This window comes from Notechis scutatus, chromosome Z, assembly GCF_049901735.1.
Source record: "Notechis scutatus isolate UNSWTSFEM ecotype Mainland chromosome Z, rNotScu1.2, whole genome shotgun sequence".
Taxonomy (NCBI): domain Eukaryota; kingdom Metazoa; phylum Chordata; class Lepidosauria; order Squamata; family Elapidae; genus Notechis; species Notechis scutatus.
The window spans coordinates 124,674,927-124,681,910 of NC_142025.1; the positions used below are offsets into that span (position 1 = coordinate 124,674,927).

A 6,984-nucleotide genomic window follows, 5' to 3' on the forward strand; every position below is an offset into this window, starting at 1 on the left:
GTTTTTTAGGGGGTGGGGAATTTTGGTGAGTGGGGGGGTGTTTGGGGATTGTCATATGTGTGTGTGTGTGTAGGGTCTGGTCTCTGGGTGTTATATGAATTTCATTGTATATGTATACTATGTATATTCGTACAATGACACTAAAGTATTATTATTATATAACATAGGTATTTGTATCAGTTCTCAGGCTTTTGAAAATCCATGGTATTATTACTGAGAGCAGCAAGCAGTTTCTCTCTATAGTCTTCAGTTCTGCATGGAGTTCTGCATGGAGTTCCAGCCTGTAATCCCAGCAATGGAGGAGCCAAAATATTGGGACTTATTCCTTGTATGGGGGCGATTTAGAGGTGGAATTTAATGACAAAATGGGTAATGTTAGTCTTGGCATGGTGAAAGAATATCAAATGTCATTGACTAATGTGGTCATAGGTAATGGAAAACTACTGACACCAATAGACTATATACTGCATTCTATAGGGAGATTTCCCACTAGTAGAATTTATAGTATGTTGATCATAAATGGAAGCAGACTACCAAAAATGTGTACATGAAAGAGGAGTAAATCTTGAATTTGCAAACTTGTGAACTTCTTTGCTATAGGAGCCTTCTGTGTATGTGTTTGTTCATATGTTTAAATGCTATCCCATTTGGAATATTCAAGCTCTCACTCTGTGTTTGCTTACACATTTAATATTTTTAACCACTTTTTTAAAAAAATGATTTTAACAAACCTTTGTGGTTTGCTTTCCTATTTTCTCCTTGTGATGGACTACAGAGAAGCAGCAGTTTTCCAGGAATGGAGGAGCACATTACAAAGAGGGGGACAAGATAAGAGGCAATTGTAGGAGATGACCAGGTTAAGCCTGAGGGAGGGGTGATTAGTCTCAAATCCCTTCATGCCCACAAGTGATCTTAGTCCAGCCCACCTTTAATTCTATTGACTCTTATCTATTGCCAATTTGCTTTGACCATTAGTACTTCAGATTCTTGTAGAGAACTTAAAAGCAGACAATAAACCTGCATTCATTTGAACTTCCTTGACTCCTGATTTCCTGTGCTTGAGAGCAACACAATTCAAAGCTCCTCAGAGACAGAGGAAGAGAGTTAGAATAGCCACTTTCCTCAATATATCCATTTGGGTGAGAGCAGTATTAGTTTAGTCTGGCAAGATTCTGTCTATTGATCGTGACAGAATAAATAACTGTTTTTCGATTGTTCTATGTCATTCTTGGGCTGGCCCTGACATTCCCTGACTATATAATAATTAGGTGTTGAATTTTATATCCTAGATAGTGAAAATCCCACAACAGCAATCATTTTGCTCAATAAAGATTATCACCCCACCCCAAACAGGGAAAGCTATTCTTTGCAATCAAATGATTTATTTAATGGTATGTTTGACTTCTTTTTCTCAGCTATTTAGTCTGTTTTGTATTTAATATTAATTCTGTTAGGAATGTAAGTAACCTAACAGCTATTTGGGTTGGAAATATATAAACCAGGACAGACATTTTAATACTGTCTTTTTAAGGGAATGCTAAAATTGTAATTGGGTGTGGTTTCTCAAATGGCCATAAGATGGAGCCAAAAACCTGGGTTGTTTAGTCTTAGTCTTAGTCTCAGAAGAAGTCTCAGTGAGTCTCTCTGTTTTCCTTCTGTTGGAGAGTTTTGCCGTTCCTCATAATTGACTGTTATTCATGGATTTGATGTAAGTCTGATACTGAACTGTTTTTGATACTGGACTTTGTTATTGGATTATCCCCGGACTGAAAATTGACTGCCTTACCTGTGAATGACTTTGAACTTTGTGTTTGAACTTTGCTTAAATGTTTCTGGAAGTAAAATCCTACATTTACTGTACAGTGTATCTGTGTGCTGTGTGTGTATTATTCAAACACTACTCTCAATACATCTCCCTGTATGCTCTCATTCTCCTAATGGGGAATTACCTCAACAAATTCCAATCAGCAAAGAACATAAGATATCAGTGGAAGGCTAAACTATCAGGAATTCACATTACCAGCAAAATCAGCTGGGTCAGAAATAGTGAGCCCTACTGTATCTGGGGAATACTAGTGGCCCCCCAAAAGGAGGCTTGGTATGGGAGGAGGGGACCATCCCTACTATTATTTATCCAGTAGCAAGAAAGTGTTCTCAGGGACAAACAATATTTTTGAAATGTCTATTTATATTTTTCCTTCCTTGTGAAAACAGCGGGCAAATATGTATTTCTTAGTCATACCGCCCATTGCCTCCTTCATTTTCTGATTTCTTAGAGTGTATATCATAGTGTTAAGAAAAGGAGTGATTGTGGTATAAAATCCAGATGCTATTTTGTCCAAACTAGTGCTGAAGATTGGGACAAGGTACACAAAGAGGCAAGGCAGGAAGAAAAGGTTGACTACTGTCAAGTGAGAACTACAGGTGTACAGAGACTTCTCTCTCCTTTCTCTGAAGTGGCCATGAAGTGTGCTCAGGATGATGCCATAGGAGATCAACAACATGACAAAACAAACCGGGGAGATGAGGCCACTATTGGCCACCATGAGTATCTCAGTCACTTGGGTATCAACACAAGCCAATTTGACTATTTGCGGAATGTCACAAAAGAAATTATCCAGTTCACTTGGTCCACAGAAGGGTAGCCGCAGGACCAGGAACAGCTGACTGCCAGAGTGAAGGAGGCCTCCAGCCCAACACCAACACAGCAGTCTAATGCAGTGTGGACGGTTCATCTTGACCGTGTATGTCAGTGGATGGCAAATGGCCACATAGTAATCGTAGGCCATGAGGGTAAGAAGAAACATCTCTGAACATCCAAGGAAGTATAGAAAAAAGAGCTGAGACATACATCCTCCAAATGAGATTGTCCTAGGTGATTAGGTCTGTTGCCATCTTGGGAATGACTACAGAACCCAAAGCAGTATCGACGATGGATAAATTAGCTAAGAAGAAATACATGGGTGACTTTAGAAGGTGTGGGTCTATATGCACCATCAGTACAATGAGAAAGTTGCCAAACAGAATAGCAGCATAGCCCATGATGACCAGGACGGATAGAAGGAGCTGGATGGGACGAGATCTGGAAAGTCCTAGGAAGACAAAGTCTGTGACTCTGAAGACATTCATGAAGGACCTTGCAAGGAGAAACAAGAGTTATTTGGTTTTGCAGATTTTAATACCTTCTTCTATTAACATGAAACAATGAACCAACATTTCTCTTGAAGATGGAAGAAAAGTAATGTGAATGCATAATGCCATATATTGTAAAGAAAAGCAATATTTACTTGAATACAAATTACATGATAGTTACATTATAATATAATAATATTCAAAGGTGGACCTCCAAGTTCTGTTCCAAGTTAGATCATTGAGACCTAAGCTAAAATGTGCAGGCAGTAAGTAATGTTAAATAGCAATAGCACTTAGACTTATATACTGCTTCATAATCCTTTACAACCCTCCATAAGCAGTTTACAAAGTCAGCATACTGCTCCCCAACAATCTGCATCCTCAAAGTTCTTCAGTATTTGGAAACCCATACATTCTTTACAATCAAATGGGGAAGAATCCAGAATTGTTACTGCAATGCAGAGAAAATTCCCAACTCCCCCTCCATCCAATACATTTATTTATTAATCAATTTCACTTTCATAATGACAGAATCAAGAAGAATCCTTTCATATATAGCTTATAAATCCCTGTATTTTTTTTTCTATGAAGGGGACATAATCCTGGCCAAGAGTCAAGATCAGTACAACAGTCAAGATCAGTATAGTTACTAATTAGAGCAAATGTGTAATACAGTGCAAATTATATAGATGGCTGATTAGAAATCAGCATTATGTGTTTGAGGAGTTACTCTTTAAGTAGTCATATATTTGCAAATGTAAAAAGAGCAATTTAGACAAAGCTGTAATGGAGAGAAAGAAAGAGAGAGAGAAAAGGGGACAGAGGAAGAAGGAAGGAAGGAAGGGCAGAAGAAAGGAAGGAAGGAGAGAGAGAGAAAGGAAGAGAGAGAGAGAGAGAGAGAAAGTGTCCGGCGCAGGAAGGAAGCTCGGAGTCAGTGACTGGTTTCAGCTCTTTATTGTGCTCCGTTTACAGCTTAAGCTTGGAAGGAGAAACGGCGGCTTTTTATTTCCAAGCTGCGGCGGCCACGGCCAATGGCACCGCTTCGAATCTCCCACGCTTAGTTCCACCAATCGTGGGAGATTCTCAACGGGCCAATCCGTGCGGCTCGCTCGACCAATCCGGTCACCGCGCGCTTTAGCCAATCGCAGCGCGGGGTTTACGAGTATGTTAATTGACTGTACAGAACACCCCTCCCTCTTGGTTCGGTCCTACGTAACGTAGTCCCGTAGGTAGGTGGGGCTTCGTACTTGCCTACTGGACCTGCGCAGGTTAGTTGTTGTTTGGTTCTCGACCGGTTCGGTCGAGGCCTCTGTGTCTCTTGGTTTCGCTGATGGAACCGCCTGGAAGGTGTTGCCGGGCCTGTCGTTGCAGCTCCCTCCCGGTCTACCCGGGTCGGTCGAGCTGCGACTCTCGCCGCTCCCGCCTGGTCTTTCCGGGCTGGTAGAGCTGGCCTGGCTGTTTCTTCCTGGCGAGGCTTCGAGTTGGCTGTTACCCGGTGAGTATTGCTGGTTATTTTCTATTCTTTCTTGACCCCCTGTATATTCCCTCCCCTCTTGGTTTGTGTTAATGGGGTCGTCTGTGTTTGCTTGCGTGTCGGTTGTGTTTCTTGCCCTTGATCTTAACTGATCGATGTGGCGTTTCCATGATTGTCCGTCAGTTGTTTTCAGCCTGTAGGAGTGGGGGCCTGTCAGTTGGGTTATGGTCGCCGGTACCCATAGTGGGTCTCCGGTAAGGTTCTTTGCATAGACTGCATCGCTTGGTGCAAAAACCCGGTGCTTGCTTGATGAGTCTGGGGGCTTTTCCGGGTTGTATGTGGGGTGTAGTCTGTCGAGTGGGGACCTTAGTTTCCTCCCCATTAGTAATTCTGCCGGGCTTTTGTTTGTCGTTGTATTTGGGGTTATATGTTGTATTAGAAGCATTTTATTTATTTTTTCTTGTATGTCCCCGTGTTCGATTTTTTGGAGGGTTTTCTTTGTAAATTGAACCATCCGTTCCGCCCTACCATTGGCCGCCGGATGTGCCGTCGCTGTCAGTGCGTGTCGTATGCCCCGTTCCGCTAGGAATTTTTCGAATTTCAGCGAGGTGAATTGGGGCCCGTTGTCTGACACGATGACATCCGGGAGGCCGTGGGTTGCGAAAAGTTTGTTGAGTACCTTGGTGACAGCTTCTGTTGTGGTGGTTTTCATGTTGCTTACCTCCAGCCAATTGGAGTAAGCATCCACCGTGATGAGGAATGTGTTTCCTCTTGTGGGGCCGGCGAAGTCTATATGTATTCTGGACCATGGCCCCCTGGGGACTCCCATTCTAGTATTGGCGCGGGGGATTTGGTCTGGTTTCTTGGCAGCGTGAGCACCTGGCCACCCAAGCCTCAATCTCCTTGTCCATGCCTGGCCACCAAGCGTAACTTCTGGCCAAGGCTTTTGTCCGTACGATGCCCGGGTGCCCTTCGTGCAAAAGTTTTAATACTTTCCCTTGCAACTTTTCTGGTATGACCACCCTGTCCCCCCATAACAAACAACCTTTCTGTAAAGACAGTTCTGTTTGCCGGTTCCGGAATGTCCTGAACGATTCATCGTTGTCTTTTTCCGGCCACCCTTTTTCTACCCAATGTAATACCCGCGCCAGACGTTTGTCTTTATTAGTCTCTCGGGCAATGTCTGACGCGGTTATGGGTAGGTCGGGCAATGCCTCTATGCTGAGGGTGGTCATCGTGGGGGCTGGGTCGTCGTCTAGGTTGGGTAGTGGCGAACGGCTCAGTGCGTCTGCGTGGGTGATCGTCTTACCGGGACGGTGTGTGAGCCGGTAGTCGTAGGCGGCGAGGAACTCGGACCACCTTGTCATCCTGGGGGATAGGATGTTCGGGGTGGCCCTGTTCCCAGCCAGGATTCCCAGCAGCAGTTTGTGGTCTGTGATAATGGTGAATCGGCGGCCGTAGAGGTACTCGTGGAATTTCTTTACTGCTGCGACGATGGCCAGGGCTTCCTTGTCTAATTGGCTGTAGTTACTTTCTGGTTTGCTGAGTGTTCTAGAAAAGAAAGCAATGGGTGCTTCTTTTCCGTCCGGGAGGGTATGGCTGAGGACGGTGCCGACGCCAAAGGGTGAAGCGTCGCATGTGACGGCGAGGGGTAGAGTCTCATTGTATTGTATGAGGATGGCATCCGAGGTGAGCAGGTCCTTGGTTTTCCTGAATGCGGTGTCCTCATGTTTCCCCCAGGTCCATTTGGCCATCTTATCCAGGAGCCTATGCAAAGGCTCCCCGTGATCGCCTTTTGGGGCAAGAACACATTGTAAAAATTGAGCAGTCCCAGAAATGCCTGCAGCTCTGTTTTGTTCTTGGGGGTGGGGGCTTCCTTGATGGCTTTGATTTTGTTTCCGGTCGGGTGGATGCCATGTCGGTCTAGGAGGTACCCCAGGAACTCGACTTGCTCTGTACAAAGCTGGCATTTCTCTCTCTTCACTTTTAGCCCGGCCCCATTGAATTTTTCAAGTACCTCCCTTAGGCGACCCTCTAGTTCTTCCCGGTTGGCTGCCGACACTAGTACGTCGTCGAAGTAGGGGACCACCCCCTTTATCCCTCGCAGTAGTCTCTCCATGAGGCTCTGGAAAATTCCCGGGGCCACGCTGACTCCAAACTGGAGTCGGTTACAGCGAAACGCTCCCCGGTGGGTGACTATTGTTTGCGCCTCGGCGGTTCCTTCGTCGACCGGCAGCTGCTGATAGGCTTGCGCCAGGTCGAGCCAGAAACCTTGCCCCCCCAGCGAGTGAAGTAGGTGTTGCACTACTGGGACGGGGTAGGCACTTTGTTGCAGGGCGCAATTGAGGGTGGCCTTATAGTCCCCGCAGATTCTTACT

At 45.0% G+C, this 6,984-nt stretch overlaps 1 pseudogene; it reads right to left on the reverse strand.

The window, feature by feature from the left end:
- Nucleotides 1–2,186: 2,186 nt before the first annotated feature.
- LOC113426202 (olfactory receptor 4Q3-like) lies at nt 2,187–3,150 on the reverse strand (annotated as a pseudogene).
- Between the last annotated feature and the right edge of the window lie 3,834 nt (nt 3,151–6,984).